At 26.9% G+C, this 21,211-nt stretch overlaps 1 protein-coding gene across 2 annotated transcripts in view; it reads right to left on the bottom strand.

Moving 5' to 3' along the window:
• LOC129984013 (chaoptin-like) overlaps nucleotides 1-21,211 on the bottom strand; it is a 389,983-nt gene that overhangs the window by 157,769 nt on the left and 211,003 nt on the right. Inside the window, exon 1 of one of the 2 annotated variants that reach the window (XM_056093762.1) lies at nucleotides 17,219-17,282. The exons of the other annotated variant lie outside the window; for it this stretch is intronic. The gene's annotated coding sequence lies outside the window, so the exon portion shown is untranslated. Of the gene's footprint in view, nucleotides 1-17,218; nucleotides 17,283-21,211 lie in introns of those variants that run through there. 2 annotated transcript variants of the gene reach the window in all.

Below are 21,211 nucleotides of genomic sequence, written 5' to 3'. Positions count from 1 at the left end.
AAAAGCTAAAACCAAGGTACTGTTACCACGCTTCTAGTATCTAGATGCTAAAAATAGAGATGTAAAAATCAATCTATTAAATTACGTCTTTAGTCAGAAAATATATCTCAAATATCATCATTTTTTTTCTGGTGGCCCAAAACATCAGATACATTTAAGATTTTGAGATGACTTTTCAAGTAAAAGGAAGGGTAAACACAATTTTAATGAGTGATAGAACACAGTAAAAGTGGCATTAAATTTAATAATTGGTAGAATAGAACATGTGAATAAGGAAGTATGGAGAGTTTGAAGAACATGCAATCAATAGTTTATTTAATAATAGACATTTTCGTGAAAAAATTTAGATCTCACTAATTTTGCTAGAATTATTCAAATAAACAATTAGAAAAAATATTTTTCTTATGGAGAGGGACATACCTCTTTTTCAAAGATCGAAATCTAATAGATTAAAATGAATTTTTGTTTTTTCGTATTTTCTACGCTGCCGTTCTGTTCATCCGATGGCGATAAAACTATTTCAACTTATTGCTTTGAACCTAGAAAATCCATGCTTTTCACATGGACAATTGTATGTTGGATGCTCACGAATCGGACAACGACGGAACTTATTTGTTTTTGATATATATATATATATATATATATATATATATATACTGTCTATCCTAAAGTATACTTGAATAATAAAATATAAAATTAGAATATATGTTATTTAAACTTTTACTTTACATATCATTAATTTTCATTGAAAGTGTTTATTGTCGGCAAGAAAATAAATATCATTCTTTCTATCATTCCTAATTAAACAAGACCATTATTTTAAATTTCAAACGATATTCCTGAAATTATTTCTTCTGCGGAAGCAAAGCGCCGGATACCAGCTAGAATTTAATATTTTTCATCAATACAGAAAGAAGAAAATTTACCAAGGCTGATAAAACAGCAGATATCTCGTCACTTCTTAAAATTTAAACACTTTGATTTTAACTATCCTTATCAATTAAAATATTGAATTTTAATTGTATCATGGTTTGAAACAAAACTTTGTTATCAATTTTTTAGCCATATTTTAATATACGAATTTCAAATTTTTCTACATTAGCGAATTACCAACGACTACACACTATTTTATTATTACAATACATAATTTCAAATGTATTGTTATCGATAAATTTAATTAAATTCTTATTCAAACTTATGACTATTTGGGGATGAATTAAAAAAAAATACTTCAAGGATCCATATTATCTGTAATGATGAATTATAAATTAAAATTAAGAAGTGGAAAATACTTTTCTAAATTTTCCATTTTTAAATGTATTAATAAAATTTGATTTTTCGAAACTGTATTTATATAAGCTTCTTTTTAAATATCATTATTGCTCTTTAACATATTATCTTTCATTTTCACATTTTATTATACCATGCATGCTTTCTTTATTGCTTTATATATTTTGTTTTTGGATTTTTTTATATATTCTTTGCAATTTTGTGAATATATTTTTACTTATATATATATATATATATATATATAATATTCTGTTCATTATCGGTTTTTACTTTGAGTCTGTGGTTTTTAAAACCATTGTTTTTTTTATCGAATTAAAACACTTATCTTCATCTTAGTTTCCTACGAATTTGTGTTTCAAATCATTTTATAGATATGCTTTACCCACTTAAGTGATCAGATATCTCAAAAGATCTAGACTTAGGGATAAGAAGTGAGGTTCTATTCTGTATCACGAATATCACAATTCCAGTAATATATGTAATGTACAGAATAGACTGTCTTATACTTTAAAAAAATAGCCCAACATGTTATATACTTGCGTACAAGCAACACAAATTCTACCGACAAGATCTCTAGAAGAGTAGAAACATGTCTCACAAATGAAAGAACTTTTTCTAATGTCCTTGTAGAAATAAACAGATACGGAAATATTCCTAAATCTAAGGGTCAACGGATGAATCCTCAAGGGGCTAATCCATCACTTCAGAAATTGAGTATTAGGTAGTTTATGAACACTAGGGACAAACCACTGAATTTTCGACTTCGCCTGTTACACACTAATTGTTGAATTTGCCGTGATCTATCATCACTTAAACTTATCATTGTTTTTCTTCTTTGAACTCATATACTAGGTTACAATTTTTAAGCCCGAGAATCTTTCCCCAAGCATTTCCTTTTTTTAGTGTTATTTTCAAAAACTTTCGTTTGGGAATACAGTTGATGTACAATTGTCATCTAAAACAAATCACTATAACGTACTTTGGTCATTGTTCAACATTTTGAGACATAGACTCATACGTTGTGATTTTGCCTTTACATTTATCACCAAATATACATTACTTTTAAAATTTCTTCTAACAAATAAGTTGGACCTAATATCTGAATAAAATTTTAGTATATGAATTGCATCTATGACGTAAATGCAATTCTCTTTTCAAAGAATGTCATTTTCTTCTATAGAGATTTCTACATTCATTTCTATTCATTCGTTGATATAAAATTAACATATGCTAAGTAAGTGCTTTTTTATGCATAAAAGCATATACTTTATTTAAAAAATCAATATTTTATAAATATTTATTGCATTTTCTGTCATATCCATAACATTAAATAAAAAATAATAAAAAAATTAATTGCTGTCTCACTCCTGTATCTACTGTTAAAATATTTTCTTTGAAAATTTATAAAATTCATTAAATTTTAAAAATTTGATATTTTTTTTTAAATTTCCAAAATTTTTATTGAATTTTGAAAATTTCTAATATTTTTTTTTTTATAAAATAGAAAAATGGTGTTTGTTGGTTTAAACTACATATAAGAGCAAGCTACATGCTCTTACTTACTACTTACAACTCTTGATTTTATAATATTTCTATATTGAGTAAGAATTGCATCATAAAATGCAATTAACAGCTTAAACCACTGTAAAAAAGAAAAGAAAATGTTACTCTGCTTCTTTACCGTTGTTTGGCTGCATTGAAATTATCTTTTTATGTCACAAGTATTTAACTCTATTCTTTAAGTCATCCTTTGATATTTATAAATGCTTAAGTTGATGAGATTTTAATTACATCGCAGAGAAAAACCAGCGTATAAAACTTAATAATGCTGCACTGTCTTCCGCTAATGATGATTTGCTACGAAGTTAAGTGATACAATAGATGGAAAAATAAAAACTAGACTCGTAAACAGATAAGCTTAAAGATGATGTGGCTACATGGTTTGAATGTAACTAAGAAGTACTGTTATAAAAATAGATCAGAGCCTTTATAACTACTTATTTAGATACATTTAACTAATTTTTTTTTTTTTTTTACAAATTGCAATTTTTAATAAAAAAGTAACCTTCAAACCCGTGTTATGTGAAACCTAAAAAATGAAAAATATTTTGATTCAGTTGGAGAGATAAATAATACCAATGTAATCAGATATCAAGGTGTATCTGATATCTGATTACAGATGCTCTAATTTTGAATTTTTATGATTAAATACTTGTACTATATGTATTATTGCACAATGTTATCTTGAAACTACCAAGAGAATACTAACCCGATAAATTTTGCAATGAACAACACCTGATCAACATAGAATATAGGATATAAGTGAGAAAAAAGATAAAGGAGGTTAATCTACAACGCTATCTGAAGAGGCCCACAATGAATGTCTTCATGATTAATAAAGGCATTTAATGTTAACATTAGTCAATGATATCATGCCTTTTTTCTAATATGATTCTTATCTGTTTGTGGCAGCAACTAGCAAGCTCAAAATTCAAGATCTGGTTAATTGGGCGTTAGAAAAATTAGATTGTTGGAGTAAGGACTCTAAGGTTACTTTTGCGCATGAAAAAACGCAGCTGAGTCTTTTGGGGGAAAAGGGGGCGTTATAAACCCCCTCCATATTGTTCTTATACCGGTAAACCAATCAAGCTTACAAGAAATATGAAGATTCTTGGGATAATTGACAGATTAAATGATATGGTCCACATAAATCACGTGGGAAGCAAGAGGACTACAAATTTTAAATAGACTTACAGTTGCCAAATACAATAGAGGAATATCAAGAAAAATTGTAAAAAATCACCATAAAGACATCAATATTATTGGCAAAACAACTGAGGGCTCTAAATTGATTAGTTATGAAAATAGATGGGTTCACCTCAATAAGACTGCAGACGCAGTGGGGTGCTCCGCCTTCCATCTATACAGTTGGTTCGAAAATGAATGAACAAGTTGGTGCGGCATTTTGTATTTTTGTGGGCGAAGATAAAATTGAAGAGTTTCAGTATAGGCTTGAGAATCACTGTTCAATTTTTCAAGCAGAACTTTATGCAATATGGCAAGTTTTAAATTGGAAAAACTATAATAAACCATATTTGCATTATCATAATGCCTTAGTGTAATAAAGGCACTTCAAAAATTCAACCCAAAAAATCATTCAGTAGAAGATGTTAAAAGTCTGGTAGATAGTAATATCTCATTACACTGGGTTAAAGCTCACATTTGCATCATAGGTAATGAACTAGCTGATCTAGCTGCCAAAACTGCTTCACTTAAACCTGCAATAGAATTTCACCTTGGAGAATCTGAAAGAACAATCAAAGCTCGTCTTCGTAAAATTCTCATCGATGAATGGCAATTAAGATGTCAAAATAATGAAGATGCCGCTTTCAGAATCTTTTCTCAGGTGAAAAGAAATCGATATATTGACAATAAATATTTAGCCTAATTAACTACAAACCATGGACTTTGACCGCATTATTTTAGAAGATTTACTTTGAGAAATTATAGTTGTAGATGTGGTAATAATTATGATGACATTCCACACTATATTTTCCATTTCCCTATTCTTCATCATTTTGTTTGTAGTGAGTACAAGAAACAAAAATGCAAACTCTATCTGGCCTTTTATTCCTGATTCATGGACTCTACCTTAGACTGAGTCACTCTATATATTTATTTTTCTATTTATTTACTTTCATTTATTAACTTATTTTTTTTTAATTTTTTTATTTATATTTTTCTCTTTGTTTTTTTTTATTTTTCATCTTTTTTCTGAATTTAAATTGCCTATCTTCAGTAAATTTTATTATTTACTAATTATGTTTCAATGATACTGTTGGAATATTATGTAGGCTCATCTGCTTGTGCCATTTAGACCACTCTACTTTTTCTTTTTATGCCTGCTCTTTTTTTTCTTTTTTTTTTTGTTGCTGTTTTTAGCTTCTAGTACACAAGCATATGAACGATTTTTTTATGAATAGATTGTTCTTTGATAGCTATTTAAATTCTATTTTTTTTATTTTAATTATGAGCTTTTTACCGTTGTAATGCCACTTTTGACATACATCTAATCATCATCAGAGTACATTACAATACAATAGACACTGATTTCATTGAAATATAATACGTTGGAAAAATCAATAAAATAATGCTTGTCTATTTCATTGGAATATAAGACGTTATAAAATCATTAAAAATATTCCTGTATAAAAATATTATACAATATACATCGATCTCATTGAAATATAATTTGTTGGAAAATCCATAAATGACTCCTGTATAAAAATATTATACAATATACGTTGATTTCATTGAAATATAATACGTTGGAAAAATCAATAAAATAATGCTTGTCTATTTCATTGGAATATAAGACGTTGTAAAATCATTAAAAATATTCCTGTATAAAAATATTATACAATATACATCGATCTCATTGAAATATAATTTGTTGGAAAATCCATAAATGACTCCTGTATAAAAATATTATACCATAGACGTTGATTTCATTGAAATATAATACGTTGGAAAAATCAATAATATGGTGCTTGTATAAAAAATATTATAAAATAGACATCGATTTCATTGAAATATAATTCGTTGTAAAATCAATAAAATGATCCTTGATTATAAACCATGCGCTACCATTGGACACGATTCATGTTTACATGACAACGAAAACTGCTCCATCTCGAAAACATTTGCCTCCCAAACCCACTCCTTTAGAGCAATTAAAGATGAAACCACACACACCAAAGACGCAAGAATGGAACTTACACCGCTCTACTTCTTACGAATCCGCCCATTGGGAAGAAACGGTAGATAAAAAAAAATAAGCAGGATATAGAATCCTAGTTAAACACGTAGAAAATAAAAATAAAGAAAATAGTTTGCCTCTGATTTTCTGAAAGGTAAAAGCAGCCAAAAAGAATAAATAAATAAATGAAAAAAAGGGACATCGTATCAGTCACACTTCGCTTGATTCGAAATCTCCCTTTTATATATATTTTTTTCAAACTTTATTTCTTCTGCTACTTGCTATCCAAAACTCCTCGCACCTTAAGAAACATTTATTTATTTCATGTATTTTTTAGGCAGAAAAAAGTGACACTTTAATTCGAGAGGAGAGTAATTGAGAGAAAAACTGGAATGGGAATAGGAAGGAGATATATAGATTTATTTCAATTTATTTCGAACCTACTCATAATGTGAAGGAGGAAACTGAAGCGGCGAATTTTCTTGCTTATTTATTACACACGGTGAATTAGGATCGGCGCGGCTGTTCACAAAAGATTTCGGTGTTGCTTTAGAAGTTGGGCTACGTACTGGCAATAAATTTGTTTCTGATTGAAATTAAATATTGAGGAATCAGAATATTTAATCAATCAGAGTTTGTAATATATGTATTGTTAGTATAAAAAAGGGAAGTGCGTTTTAATATCCAAAGCGTATAAAATTAAAAGTTAATTAATTCAAAGTTGCTGCATACATGGTTTGTAAATAATTTTGTAATCTGGTAGATTTAGAAATGTTTTACTCCTTTTATGTCTAAAAGCAAAGAATTTGGTTCTACATAAATTTCTGAAAATGAATAGCAAGATTAAATGAAGCGGCGATTTTTCTTGCTTATTTATTACACCCGGTGAATTAGGATCGGTGCGACTGTTCACAAAAGATTTCGGTGTTGCTTTAGAAGTTGGGCTACGTACTGGCAATATATTTGTTTCTGATTGAAATTAAATATTCAGTAATCAGAAAAACTCTTAAATTTGGAATATATGTATTGTTAGTATAAAACGCCATAGTGAGTTTTAATGCTCAGAGAATTAAAATTTAAAAATGTGAGAATTAAACGTTGCTGGATTGCATAGTTTGTAAATAATTTTCGTATTTACTAGTTTTAAAAATGTTTTATTCAATTTATTCTTAAAAGCTTTTAAATTATTTCTAGAAAAACTTCTGAAAATGACTAGCAATATTAACTAAAGCGTCATACTTTATAGCTTATTTATTACACAGGGTGAATTAGGTGCGGCTGTTCACAAAAGATTTCGGTGTTGCATTAGAAGTTGGGCTATGTACCAGAAATAATTTTTTTTGATGAAAATTAAATATTCAAGAATCAGAAATAACTCTTAAATATGGAATATATGTATATTTATTATAAAACGGCATAGTGAGTTTTAATACTCAGAGAGTTAAAATTTAAAAATGTGAGAATTAAAAGTTGCTGGATTACATTGTAATAATTTTCTAATCTGCTAGTTTAAGAAATGTTTTATTCAATTTATATCTAAAGGCATACATTTTATTTCTAAATAAATTTTTGAAAATTAATAGCAAAATTAACTGAAATTAATATATTAAACTCTTTCTATATTTCTGAGAATTTATTTGTTTGCTTATTTTCTTTGCTTTTAAAATTTATTCTCTTATTCCTAGAACTTACGGCATAAGTAATTAGAGAGAAAAAGATAGTTTTATTTCCAGCCAACTAATTAATTCACCAAAGAAACAAAAGCAATTACTTTTCTTGCTGATTTATTGGATATTGTGAATTAGAGTTGGTGCGGCTGTTCACATAAGTAATGTTACATTAGAAGTTGGACTACATTCAAGCAACAAATTTGGTTTTGGTTGAAATTAAGCTGTCAGTTAGAGAGTAGAATCTAAGTATGTGTGTATAAATAGACATGGGGTCTAAAAATTTAATTTCAATGTATAAAAACGAAAGTGTTAAGGTTTATGGGCCGAAAGTTTCTAGATATTCTTTCAACATACTAATTTTAAAAATATAATTTCATTATGGTTATGAAAGCATATATTTCCTCCATAATTTACCAATTTGTAATCGTCTGAAATTAACAAAATGAATGAATATAAGAATAAAATACTATTACTACTTCTAAAGTATATATATAGTAATACGTTTACTAATGTATTTCCTATGCCAGAGATTATTAAATATATTCTATTCATATATTTTGATAAAAAAGCGAGCATCAATTGAAACCATAAAACGAATTTAAATATTTTAAATACTATAGCTAAAACATTAAGCTATTAAACCATTTTATCTATATTAGTTATAGAAATCACTATTAAATATTTTAAATATTTTGTAAGGAGTCGATGCTATTGATATATAATTGCAATTTAAAAAGGAGGAAATTAAACAAAGTTTCTGAAATAATTTTGTGTTCCTACACCAGAAAATAAGTATAAAGAATAACTGAATTCAGCTGCTATGATCCTTCAGATTTTATTATAAATATAAAGTCGTTTTAATAGTTTAAAAATAATTTTGTGAATAAAATTTTATAAATAAGAAATGAGATAGAGTGAAATTATTTCGTGAAACTAATAAAAAAAAGGTTAAATATATAATTATAATTAGGTTAATTAATTAAAAAAGGTTAAATATAAAATAAAAATTAGATTTCGTGTTATCTGGTTTATACATGTATTATTTCCAAGCGACTAAATTTATCTTGTATGTTAAAACATATATCTTAACAGTATTCTAAAAATTGAAGAAATGTCAGAATTATTATATTTTGAAAATTATTTGAATATCAACATCTTAAAGGAAACAATTATTTCAAAATTAACAAATATCATTTGAAAATTATTTGAAAATCAACAACTGAAACAATTATTTGAAAATTAACAATGTTAATTCAAAACTTATTTGAAAGTCAGCAATTGAAAGGAAACAGACGATAGAATAAAATTTCATAATGCTCCGTTTGCTAAAAGTAATAGCTTGTACATAAATTCATTCAGGAAATTATTTGCTTTTTAGTGAAGTTTAAAAAGTTATTGTTTTAATGTTATGTAAAAAACGTTTTTACCAATCAGGAAATTCACATGGCATATTATCATACTTTAGTCACTTGGTAGCTGCACAGTACTGTCAGTAGAACCAATATTAACAATATATTATCTTCAAGTCACGCTGTCATACATAAGATGACAGCGTGACAGGAGTTTAAATCATACTAAGTTGCATAAGATTTTTCTACTTCGTAATTTTTTTAACCGCTTAACTGTTTTGTCCGTATGCCATATGTGCATCGATTTATCGAATTTTGATAGTTGTAAGCAAAAAATAAACAGTTCATAACTATTATAATTCAACATTAAAATTGCTTCGAATACATAGATATGTCAAGAATTCAATGGATTTTTATTTGAATCAAAATAAATAAACATTCCCAAAATAGAAGGTGTCATCTTATTAGATAGTAAAGAAAATAAAACAGTTAAGGGGTTAATATAGTTAAAAGAGAACAAAACTCCTGTAAAGTAGAAATATGTATAGTGGAGATACGGCTTAGATTTCTCTTTCATCATTTGATTCACTTTCAAATAAAAATGCCCTACTTCTAAAGACGGTTAACTCAAAATGGCGATTAAATCTTAAAGAAAGCGTTCTTGATATAATCATTAACGGAAATATTATCAAAAATTCAAGGAACTCGACAACTCTCGTTTTGGTGTGGTATAGAAATTTACAGAATAATGATCCGAGTTCCCATTTCTTCAAAATCACAATGCATTTCTTCAGTTGATTATTTAAACCAAAATAGCGCCGAAACCTAATAAATAAAACTTTAAAGAATCTCCATCTAAGATCCTTTTTATCCGAAACAAAATCTTTATTACTTTTGAAAACCATTTTTATTCACAAAAGGAAACAAAATTGAATTAACTTAATAATATGGACACCGTCCCTCTCATCGACAATAGTGCGAAAATATCAGCCGCCGAGCTAAGCACGCGACCTGAGAAATGAGCTGCGAAGCGGAGGAGAGTGAAAAAACCACTCTATTGTAATGCATTTATGAGGAATTATGAGCAACTAGTTGCTGGAGAAGGTGGGAACTCCAAACACTCGAAGACACGGATGATAAATGATGGCCTGTAAAAGGTTTTCCCCGCAACACCGGAGTTTGTCAGGAGCAGTTACACGCTCTATCATCGACGTGCGACACTTGGCGGTCTCTGAAAGTTCGTTTTTCAGATTACTCTTTTTAATTAAGATGAAATATTTTTAAAAAGTGAAATTCATGCAGCAATGACAGGTGTGAATTTTGACCTCAAGAGAAATTATGTGAATAACTGCGCATTTATCAGGGATGCTTTTCGTGCGTGCGGTGTGACAAATGCTTTATGAGGGGAGGTTTATGCACCTAGACATGCCTACACGGCCTTTCAAGGGTTGTTAATGATGGTGAACAACAATTTAAAAGTGCTGTATGTAATACAAGAATATATTTTATTCTTCCACATTAGTTTAGCATATATATGAAAGAAATAAAGAAAGTACTTTAATTCCCAGAAAGTTTGACATCGACAATTTGACGAATATCCATCTTTTAGACCTCTCTGAGTTCAATAAAATAATTTTTATAATTGTAAATGTCTGTGCCCGCAATAGAATTAAAGCGAATTATTCGATTTAAATTCATTGTGATTTTTATGTGAGAACGTTTTAGATCCTTTTCCAATACTGGATGAAATTCATCGGAAAAGATTCATCTGTATATCCGTGTGTGTATAAATAGAACAGAACAGTTTTATAATTTTTATGCCAAAATTGTAGACATTTATCAAATCTTAGGCCAAATCCGGAGGAATATATATATATATATTGTGCGCATGTAAATATATATATGTTGTTCCCAAAAATGCTACAGCGCAAAAAGCCATAATGATAAATTTTTACATATGATAATTACACCAAAACTGAAAATTGTGTCAAATTTTAAAATGTATGTTATATTTTCCATTTTTTCTCATTTAATTTCGACGCTGAACATAAAAATGTATCATATTAAAGAAAAATATCAAAAAATTGAGAAATATAATGACTGGCTTATTTTGAATTTGCATTAATATTCAATATATGATCGAGTTCAAATGACATTCAATTTAGCAACATTGCTTTAGTATTTATTAGTATTAAGCAGACAATGAAACATTCCGTGAGCTTGTATAGGGACACGTAATATAAATTCATACTGGGAGATATTTCTGGGGTAGATTTAAACGTTTGCTTAGAACATATCATGAAAGTCTTTTGATGACTAATGTCATTTCTACTGAATATTTTTGACATTTTGTTTCATAATTTTAATTTTGAAAATTATGTTTGTACAATCTGCATTCCCAATAAACATAACAGAACTGATGCTAATTAAGTTTACAGAGTTAAAGCTAACTAAGTTAAGAGTTCTCTAGAGCTAAGTAGGACTTAAAGAGAACAATACCATATGGCATTAAAACTATTTCGTTCAGGATAGGCAATAGAATCGCATTTATTATTATCTTCAAAAAGCTTTGAAATTTTTCAAATTAATCATTAATTATTATTTCTTAAGCCAAATTTTTGCGCAGTAACTTCAGAGGATAAAGAAGCTGAGCACCCGAGGGCAGAAGTCTGACTTCTAGCTCAAATGAAGATAGCACACACACACTCGCTTGCACAACCCCTTTTTACAGGGAGGCTCATTCACGCACCTCACAGAGAGAACACAAGGAAGAGAACAACCATGCCCGAACCTGGACTCGAACCCGGAATACCTAGATCACGGGGAAGACACACTACCCCTAGGCCAGGACGTCGGCAATCATTTAATTGCATTAATAAATGTAATTGAATGATGTCATTTTCAGCTGAATAAGTAAAGTATATCAAAAGATTGACTTATAAGAATTAACTATATTTAGTTCAAATACACCTATTAGTGTAGGTTATTGCATGGTGTCTGCATGCCCAATAATTCCGCTGACTTGTGTATATCACAATGAAAATATCGTTATAAAATCGTAAATCATCTTGTGCTAATACGGATTACACCACATGAGTAGAACTCGTGATTGCACGCATTTAAAACTTTCCCACTAAATGATTTAAGCTTTCTTTTCTTGAAAGAAGAAGAGAGATGGAATAACTTGGTACTAATTCATTATGGTTGTATAGGCACTAGTAGGATAATACATTAAAGTCCTCAACCTCTTTGTGTGATTTAAACACAAAAAGATTAACTCACAAATGTTTCATCACAGTAATGAATCAGTCATATTTTTCTCCTAGACAAAAACGTATCAAAATATGAGTTAGGTGTCATAGTTCTTGCTGGGACAAATTATCTCATCCAAAATATCTCATCCCGATCCTTCTAACCCAGCTTATTTTTCTCATGCTATGTGAATTCATATTATAAGTGAAGAATGGCAACAATTCGCAGTCCTAAAGAAGTTCAATTAGAAGCGAGGAAATCACTGGAAGGAGTGGCAGAGTAGTTATCAATCTTCATTTACATCTCTGTATAATGATAGCAAAAATTAATTATTGCATTGAATAATCATTTCGAATGAAGAACAAAATCGTCCCGTTCTAACAATATTCTTTTTTCTCTGATAAAATAGATTCGAACAATGTAGTCTGATATTTATATTATATGCAGAATGATATATATTTTGATTCTTTCAAAAGTGAAAATGAATAACTAAAATGAATGACAAATGAATAACTAAATTAGTTTAAAATATTTTCAACATCTAATCAGCTTTTAGCTTTAATTACTCCGGGAAATTTGCATCATTTGCAATTACACTTTCAAAGATAAATTTTTGAAAATATTATTGGGATTTATAGTTGAAATCATTGTCATTTTTACGTATTAGTAAAAATTGTCAAATGGTAAAATAAATGGTGAATGAAATCAAAAACTACTAAACTACTAGATTATATATAAAAATTTATCTATAATCTATTTATAAAAAAATATTATTAAAATCTATTTTTAAAATTCTTGCTTCAAAACGGATGAAGAAATTTCATTCAATATATTTTTATGTTTAAAGAAATTAAAAACTGTACTGTTATTGGAATACGGTGTTACTAAAAGTGGAAGTTAGTATTTCAAAGCATAGTAAAAATATTCTTTTAAAAATTTAAGCTTCTTTCATACCTAAGAAAAACTCTTTTATATTGAGAAATAATATACTTTGATAAATTAATGAACAAAGAATTATATTTCTTTTTTTACAATTGTATAGAATTCGACACTTTGATGCTTTTTATTTATTTTATTGATCATGTGAACTATAATCTTCAAAGCTCAACATAATTTCTTTTATCATCATTATTGTATTCCTATATAAACATATTCCTATATTTTTGCATAAACAAGAATAAAAGATTATAATTTGTTTAACCATAAAGTTTTAGAAGATGATACTTGGAAATAAAGTATGGTATGTTTTACACGAAAATGAATATTGTGATTTTATTTACATGAAAATTAAAAATTTTTATATCTTTAAAAAAATATTTACATGAAAATGAAGTTTGTGTTAACATTAATTCGAAATACAAAGATATATTTTATTATTCAGTAAATTTATTAGATCTAAATGAATTCAACTATACATTTGAGAACTAAATTTTTAATATAAATTACAGTAAATCGATAAAACCATAAATTATTAATAGACCTTGTTTAACCAAAAACTATTATTAAGAATTATTCAGAAAAATATCGTTTTTTAGACAGAAAATTAAAAATTTTATTCAAATGAATTTGAGATCCTAATTCAGAAATAGATCCGATTGTTCGTTCTATGAAATTATTTCGATAAAGTAAAATTCAAACAAATATTCGACAACTAATATATTTTTAACATAAATCTCGAAAAACCTATAAAAATGTTTTTTAAAAGATTATTTTAGTAAATCTTCAAATGAAATATCAGAACAGCTTTTATTTAACATTATTTCTCCTTACTGACATCTTTTCATAATTTCATTGAAACAAAATTGATGTAATTTGTTTAATCATAAACTATTCGCTTGGAATAACATATTCCAATTTCTAGATTTAAAAAATATAAGATTTTATTAATGTTAATTTAATTTATTCAATATATATCCGATTAAATTTTTTGAATTTAAATGAAATTCAAAGAAACATTTGAAAATTAAAGAAAATGTTTAAATTGCAATACATCTGTAAGTGTATTTATAGATTATAATACAATATTTAATAAATTGTTCGGTAATTTAAGTTTTTTAGAATTATTAAAGAAATAAGCCCTTTATTTACAAAATGATATTCTTAAGAAGTGGAACAAATGCTATCTTGGACCTTTTCCAGTTGAAAAAGGGATGAAGTTTAGATTTATGAACCTTTATGTGTAATTCAAAAAAAAAAAAAAGCAAATAACAGTTTAAGCGTTGTGAAAAAAAAACCCTTCTTTTTCGCATTATATCATTGAAATGAATTTAATTTATTTACTTGTTTATTGATAAACATATAGGATTTAGTTTAAAGAGAAGTAAAACATATAAAAAAATTCATAAAATTGAATGTGACATTGTAAATGGATTTAGGCATTATTTACAAAATGTTTTTAAAGTCGTGGAAAAAAGATTTAATCTTAAAAAGATAATAAATATTAACCACATTAAGCTATAAAACATTATTTTCGTATCGTCACAACATCTTTTGGAAATTCTTATTCATGATTTTGCAATACAATAAATAGCAGCGTTATTATGGAAAATATTTCTGAATAATTTTTGACTGTTTAATAAGGTAAACACACTGATGAATAGCATACGGTTCGAAGAATTTGTATTTTAGAATTTTTATTAAATGTCAGTTGTAATTTTTTAAAAATTAAGCTGTTTTAGAAACCATTTTTCTCTTCAAAAATATGAATTCAATTTTTCTAAATATTTAGTCTTTATTTTATCATTTAAACTGAAAAAATGTTTTCTAGAAAAGTGGGGAATTATCATCATTATATTAAATATGTGTAAGGCCCTTGAATTTTTGTCATTAATCCAGGTGTTAAGTGTCATGTATTTGCTCTAAAACGCAAGCATATAATTATATAGATGATAATTCAATATAATTTCTAATAGCTTAGAAAAACGCCAATACTAATTTTGAAATGATATTACTAAATGTAATTAACTAGTAAGAAGCTGCTATTAATGTATTCAAGCCTGAAAACAAAGTCAAGAATATTTAATCAGTATGTTAATACATTAATCAGTGCGATTTCCAGGAAAGCTTAAAAAATTTTTTACGAAATTTAAATTCATTTTGATACATTTTTCTCAAAAGATAATAATAACATTAATATATTAACTATTCATATAATAAAATTAATATATTAACAAAATGTATTAAATAATTAAAGTTCTAACATAATTTAAATTAAAATTATTTAAATTAAATTAAAATTCTAACATAATTTTAAATATTCAATATTCTTTCTCAAATATCCTTCTTAATATTAATTTATCATAAAAATTTATAATATAAGACATCAAAATTTGGTAATAGTGTTAAAAATTAAATTTTAAAATTTTATTAACCTAAATCAAATGCTTATATTATTCTCCTGATTGAAGTCAATGAAATATAGTCTTATTTTTATTATTTCCCCAAATTAATGGATGGAAATGCTCAAATGCATCAAAATCTGTTGCTTTTATAGCTTTTTTCGATTTTACGATCTATTATATATATATCTTTAAAAGAAAATTACAGCAGGATATTTCTATAGTCAATGCACTGAATATTGTAGGCTCTCTATTATTTACAAAGCAATAACAGCATATACATATGTCTAATTATATTAGAACAGATGGAAATATAATTCCTTTTTATTTTGATAAAATGATTTATGTTTAAATAATATAAATAGTTCATTTGAAATACAATAATCTTCAATTATTCATTGAGAAATATTATTTATCCTTTAAATAATTAATTGATATGGATTTTTTTAAAATTCTATCTGAATATATAAAAACAAAACAAAAAAAATATTCATATCTAAAAACAAAAAAAGTCAAAGTTTTTATTTTTTAAAAATCAGAAAAAAAAATCGTCTGGCAAATAAATTAAGTGTCAAAATTATCTTTAGCAAACTTTCATAAATTAGTTTAAAATCGAATATCATTTCTTATAAAATCAGAATCTTGGCGATTCGTATTTCTTTCTTTCTATCCTTTAATCACTTTTTTATATGACATATGGAAAGAGCAAAATGATATTTAAAAAGGGAAGAAAATAGAAAAAAAATGTTTTAAAATTGAACAAAAATCTGAAATGTCATATTAAAATAAAGTCATGTGTCTTTATGAAACATTGCTTAGTAAAAGATTATCTGCATATTACACAAGCAAAAAAATTGTTTAAAATACAGAGGGCATTTAAAATTCACCTTATTAATGAATATGAATGTGAATTTTTAATGAATATGAATGTGAATTTTTAATGAATATGAATGTGAATTTTTAATGAATATGAATGTGAATTTTTAATGAATATGAATGTGAATTTTTAATGAATATGAATGTGAATTTTTAATGAATATGAATGTGAATTTTTAATGAATATGAATATATTAATGAATATGATTCAATTTTTTAATTTTTCATTTTCAAACAAACCATAATTAACATGCACAATTTAAACGCACAGTTTTTAAAATATTGAATATATAATGAAATTCAAGCACAAACATGAACAATTTCATTTTAAGAAACAAGTATTTAAGAAATAGTCATAAGGAAATATATTTCTAGCTGACACGTATGGAAAAGCGGGAAGAAAAGGCTTTTCCAAGTTTTTTTTTTTTTTTTTTAATCCAAGTAACGTGATGTATCCTAACAGTGTGGCCATACGTTTTCAGAATTAAGTTGAATCAACTCAACTGATATACTAAATCAAACTTCCAGGATAGCAAGAATTAAGCACATTTACAGCTACAAGGTTTGAAGTACCAAGAAGAAAAATTCTTGTCAAGCCTTCTTAAATCCCTTCAAAATTAAGCATCCGAACCTATCAACCGCCCATTATCAAGATCAAGTTAAATCAACTCAACTTATACTCACATTCATCTGCAGGCGTAAACATGGGCCGTCGTCCAGGTATGCCAAAAGTCACATCGCAAAATCGAGCGAGTGCATCCTGTCAAGAACCGTTTCCACTACAGATGATGCAAGTGACGAGACGCCAACGTCGTTGTCCTGAGTCAACACCTGGATGGTGTTCAAAAACGCCATTCCTAGCCCCTCCCTGCGGTAAACACCAAAATAATACGGCCTTGGAAGCAATTCAAAGCATTCTACTCGAAACTTAACTCTTCATCGCTTGGTAGTTCACTTGTGGACATACTCTGGAGTTGTCCATTGAGAATGTTTCTGACGTATTTATGACTTGGAAACAAACTTATTTTTGTATCTAGATCTTGTGGCTTATTATTCAGCAATTAACAACATTTGTGTCTCGTGTAGTTAAAAATAAATGTTGTTTATTGTGGCAGAAAGTTTTAATCGGTGATTTCAAGAGACGAGTTGAAAATAAACTATTTTAAATGAAGGCGGTATGTAAATGCAAAATATTATGTTAAATTTCGATATCTAGGTAATATATATATATATATATATATATATATATATATATATATATATATATAATATAAATGTAGAAATTCTCGTTGTTAAAATATAGGTTGTTTATAATGAAACAGCAGATAATGAGGGATTGCGAGAATATGGTCATATATTCTTGCTAAACCTTTGATGGTAACTGGATCTCAAACAATTATGTGTACTGAGTGTCATAAACATTCATTTTATTTCATTTAAAGATACAAATTGTTCGAATTGAGTAAGTACAAAATATGAGTTATATTAGATATGAGTATTTTAAGGCTCTTATCTCTATCCATTCGTCAGAAATGACTAACATCCTCGAATAAAAATGAATGAAAATGTAATATTCTTGAAATTCAGGATGAATTTAGCATTATATTCCTTCAACATGCGATATGTTGTCTGATTCAAACATCGCGCATATGTAGGATATAGCCGTTGTATAGCCCTATTCCTGAAAAATGAGTCAGCAAAGGCTCCTATTGATTATTGTCTTGTTTAATGCGCATTATTTAATCAAATCTTTTATAAAATTACATTATTTTGATGTCAAGGGAGCAAAATATCCATTTATTTAAATTTTTCAGCATTTGAATAATTTAGGTTCATATAACACGGATAGACTAAGAGACGGTCACATATAGATGAATAACTGACCATAACATAATCAACTAGCCAAAAATGCATCAAATATGATATTTTTCGTGATAAAATAATGCTCCAAAATTCTTCTGTTTAGATGAATATGCTTTAAAATAAGTTATATATATGAAATTGAACAAGTGGAACCACAGACTTCCTTTTTTATATAAAAATCTTTGTGTGTGTGTGTGTGTGTGTGTGTGTGTGTGTGTGTGTGTGTGTGTGTGTGTGTGTGTGTGTGTGTGTGTGTGTGTGTGTGTGTGTGTGTAAAAAGTTTTCTTGCTTCTAGTTCATCCAGCTTTTGAGTTATTGCTCACAAACAGCCATCATTCAAAAATTGCGATTTTCGTATTCTAAATTAATTTATCTTAATTAATTAATTATTTATATTAACTTGCTTGGAAGCAAGACATGAATATATTGAGATGGAATTCGAAAGTTCATCTGAATTGGCACCCTTTCTCCAGATTGTTTGCGTCACTTTAGCAAATGGACGTTTAGCCAACGACTTCAGATTTAACTTACACTAGGCTCGCATATACTTCATTTCTTTAGAGGAATTAGGTTTCATATTTGGAATCATTCGGCGCTAAGACCGGAAACTCACAAATATGCCATCATAATTCCATACACAAGATAATCTAAAATGAGAATATATATCATTTTTTATACATATTTAAATTTTTAAAGATACCAGTATCTCTTCTTTCTATAAACTGGATATGAAAAGGTAGACGTACATTCAAACACATAAGCAGTCAAAAAAGATTGAAGAATGTGAAATGTATTAAAAATATTAAAAAGGAAGTAAAATAACATAAGAGCTTTGGCTCAAAGCCAAAATATTTATAGTTTCACTTTTACTGTAAATAACGACTTCAAATTTAACTTGCACTTTTACTTTTACTGTAAATAAAGTTTAAAACTATGTGCTCAAGTCTAAACACCAAGGACTTCCAAAATTTCTACAATATTAAAAGACGAGATGTCTGATTTACAGATGTTCTTGAATATATGAATTCTCGCACAAACAATGAAATTATGAAAAAAATATTCTTTGAAAATAAAATGCGTAATGAATACTAAGCTATTGAATTTTAGAAGTCTCTATTTAATTCAAGAAGCATTAAAACAGCCATTAAATAAATTACGTTACGTTCTTCAATAACGTATCATTCGGACAAATCGTAATAAAAACGCAATTACTTAAATTAGAAAAAATACGCATTAAACATCTATCTTGAAAATAAAATATCCAAACATCGCTTAATTGGTTCCAGTCTAGACTTTATTCAATGGAAAATCGAGTTTTAGGTAGAATTTTTTTTATTTATTCATTATTATTATTATTATTATTATTTTGTAAAATTTTTAATCGAATTTGTTTGTGTTAGCTTCCGATTTCTCAGAAATAAAATCATTAATTTAATTTTAAAGGTTCTAAAGCTATTAATAAATTTAAATACGGATGCATTTAATTAAATTACCAAACCATCTTTTGTGAACTCAGTAAATGAATAAACAAGTGTTGGGTGTTGGAAATCAGGTTTTATAAACTAAATACTTAATTCTACTTTTTAATTCACAGAATAGTTAACAAAATTCAATCATGTTAAATATCATTTTTTGTTTCTTAGTTCAAAACATTTTTTAATTCTTTTTCTTAATGCCAAACAGGCGGAAGAATTTCGAATTTTGAAACAGGAAAGAAATATTCTGTACTTTATATTTATAACTACTTTTATAAAAGATGTAATTCAAACTTTGATTACTTCATTTCACGACAGAATGAGCGAAAAGATTAACAACATTCTTTTTTTATCAAAAAGATATTCTTCATCATAACATTGATAAAATTTTAATTATGGGAAAAATTGAAATTTTTATTCTATTTCAATATTTTGTAGTATAATACATATTTTAAATGTTTCAATGTTTTATATTTTAGAAAAGTAATTTCAAGATTAGGAAGAAAACTTTAATGAATTATGTGTTAAAATTGCTAAGGCGTTATTTCAATCTACATTTAATTTAAATCAATTTAAAGATTGTTTTTATGACTACACGAAATGTTTTCTTGTAATAAAATGATTTTAGTTTGAATTTATCTTATCATTAAATAAAAAATATGTCGGATTTTAAAAGCTAATTTAAAAGATACAGAAATTGTTTTCATAATATTTATTTTTAAAAAAATTTCATTTCAATTTGTAGTAGGATATTAAAATAACTATTCGCAGTTTGAAGGAAATCGCTTCACTAAACTGAGCAAATGGAAAACTCTCCTTTTATATACCTAAATTTTTATTCTTGTGTTTCATGTTTGTGAATTTTTAATTTTGTATTTGATTTATCTTTCACTTACTTATATGCAAGAAATGATTTTTGAAATTTCATGTACGTTCATATGCATAATAAAATATATTACTTTCGTATTCTCAGAATTTAAGTTTATGAATTAATAAAACTAAATTTTTATTCTTTACTTCGGGTGTTACCAGATAATGAATTTAATAAAATATTGATTAGAAAATTCTACAATATTCGTATTAAAGGATTATAAATTTAAATCTAAAATAGAAAAATAATTAAAATTCCATATCTACAATATTAAACCACTAAAAGAAGATTGTTAAATAATGTTTTTCAAATTTGTTCAACTTATTTTCCACGATTATTTGTTTTTCTGGTCTTGGTTTATTTTTACGGCCCATATAGTGTCAAAAAATGTAAACTACCGCCAATTTAATTCAGTTGAGTTAGCGATTTTGATGTAAACTGAAAATCGTCAAGTTAATTCATAATCAT

This window comes from Argiope bruennichi, chromosome 9 (genome assembly GCF_947563725.1).
Source record: "Argiope bruennichi chromosome 9, qqArgBrue1.1, whole genome shotgun sequence".
Classification (NCBI taxonomy): Eukaryota; Metazoa; Arthropoda; class Arachnida; order Araneae; family Araneidae; genus Argiope; species Argiope bruennichi.
Note: the sequence above shows the minus strand (reverse complement) of the source record. Positions and strands in the feature narration are given on the sequence as shown.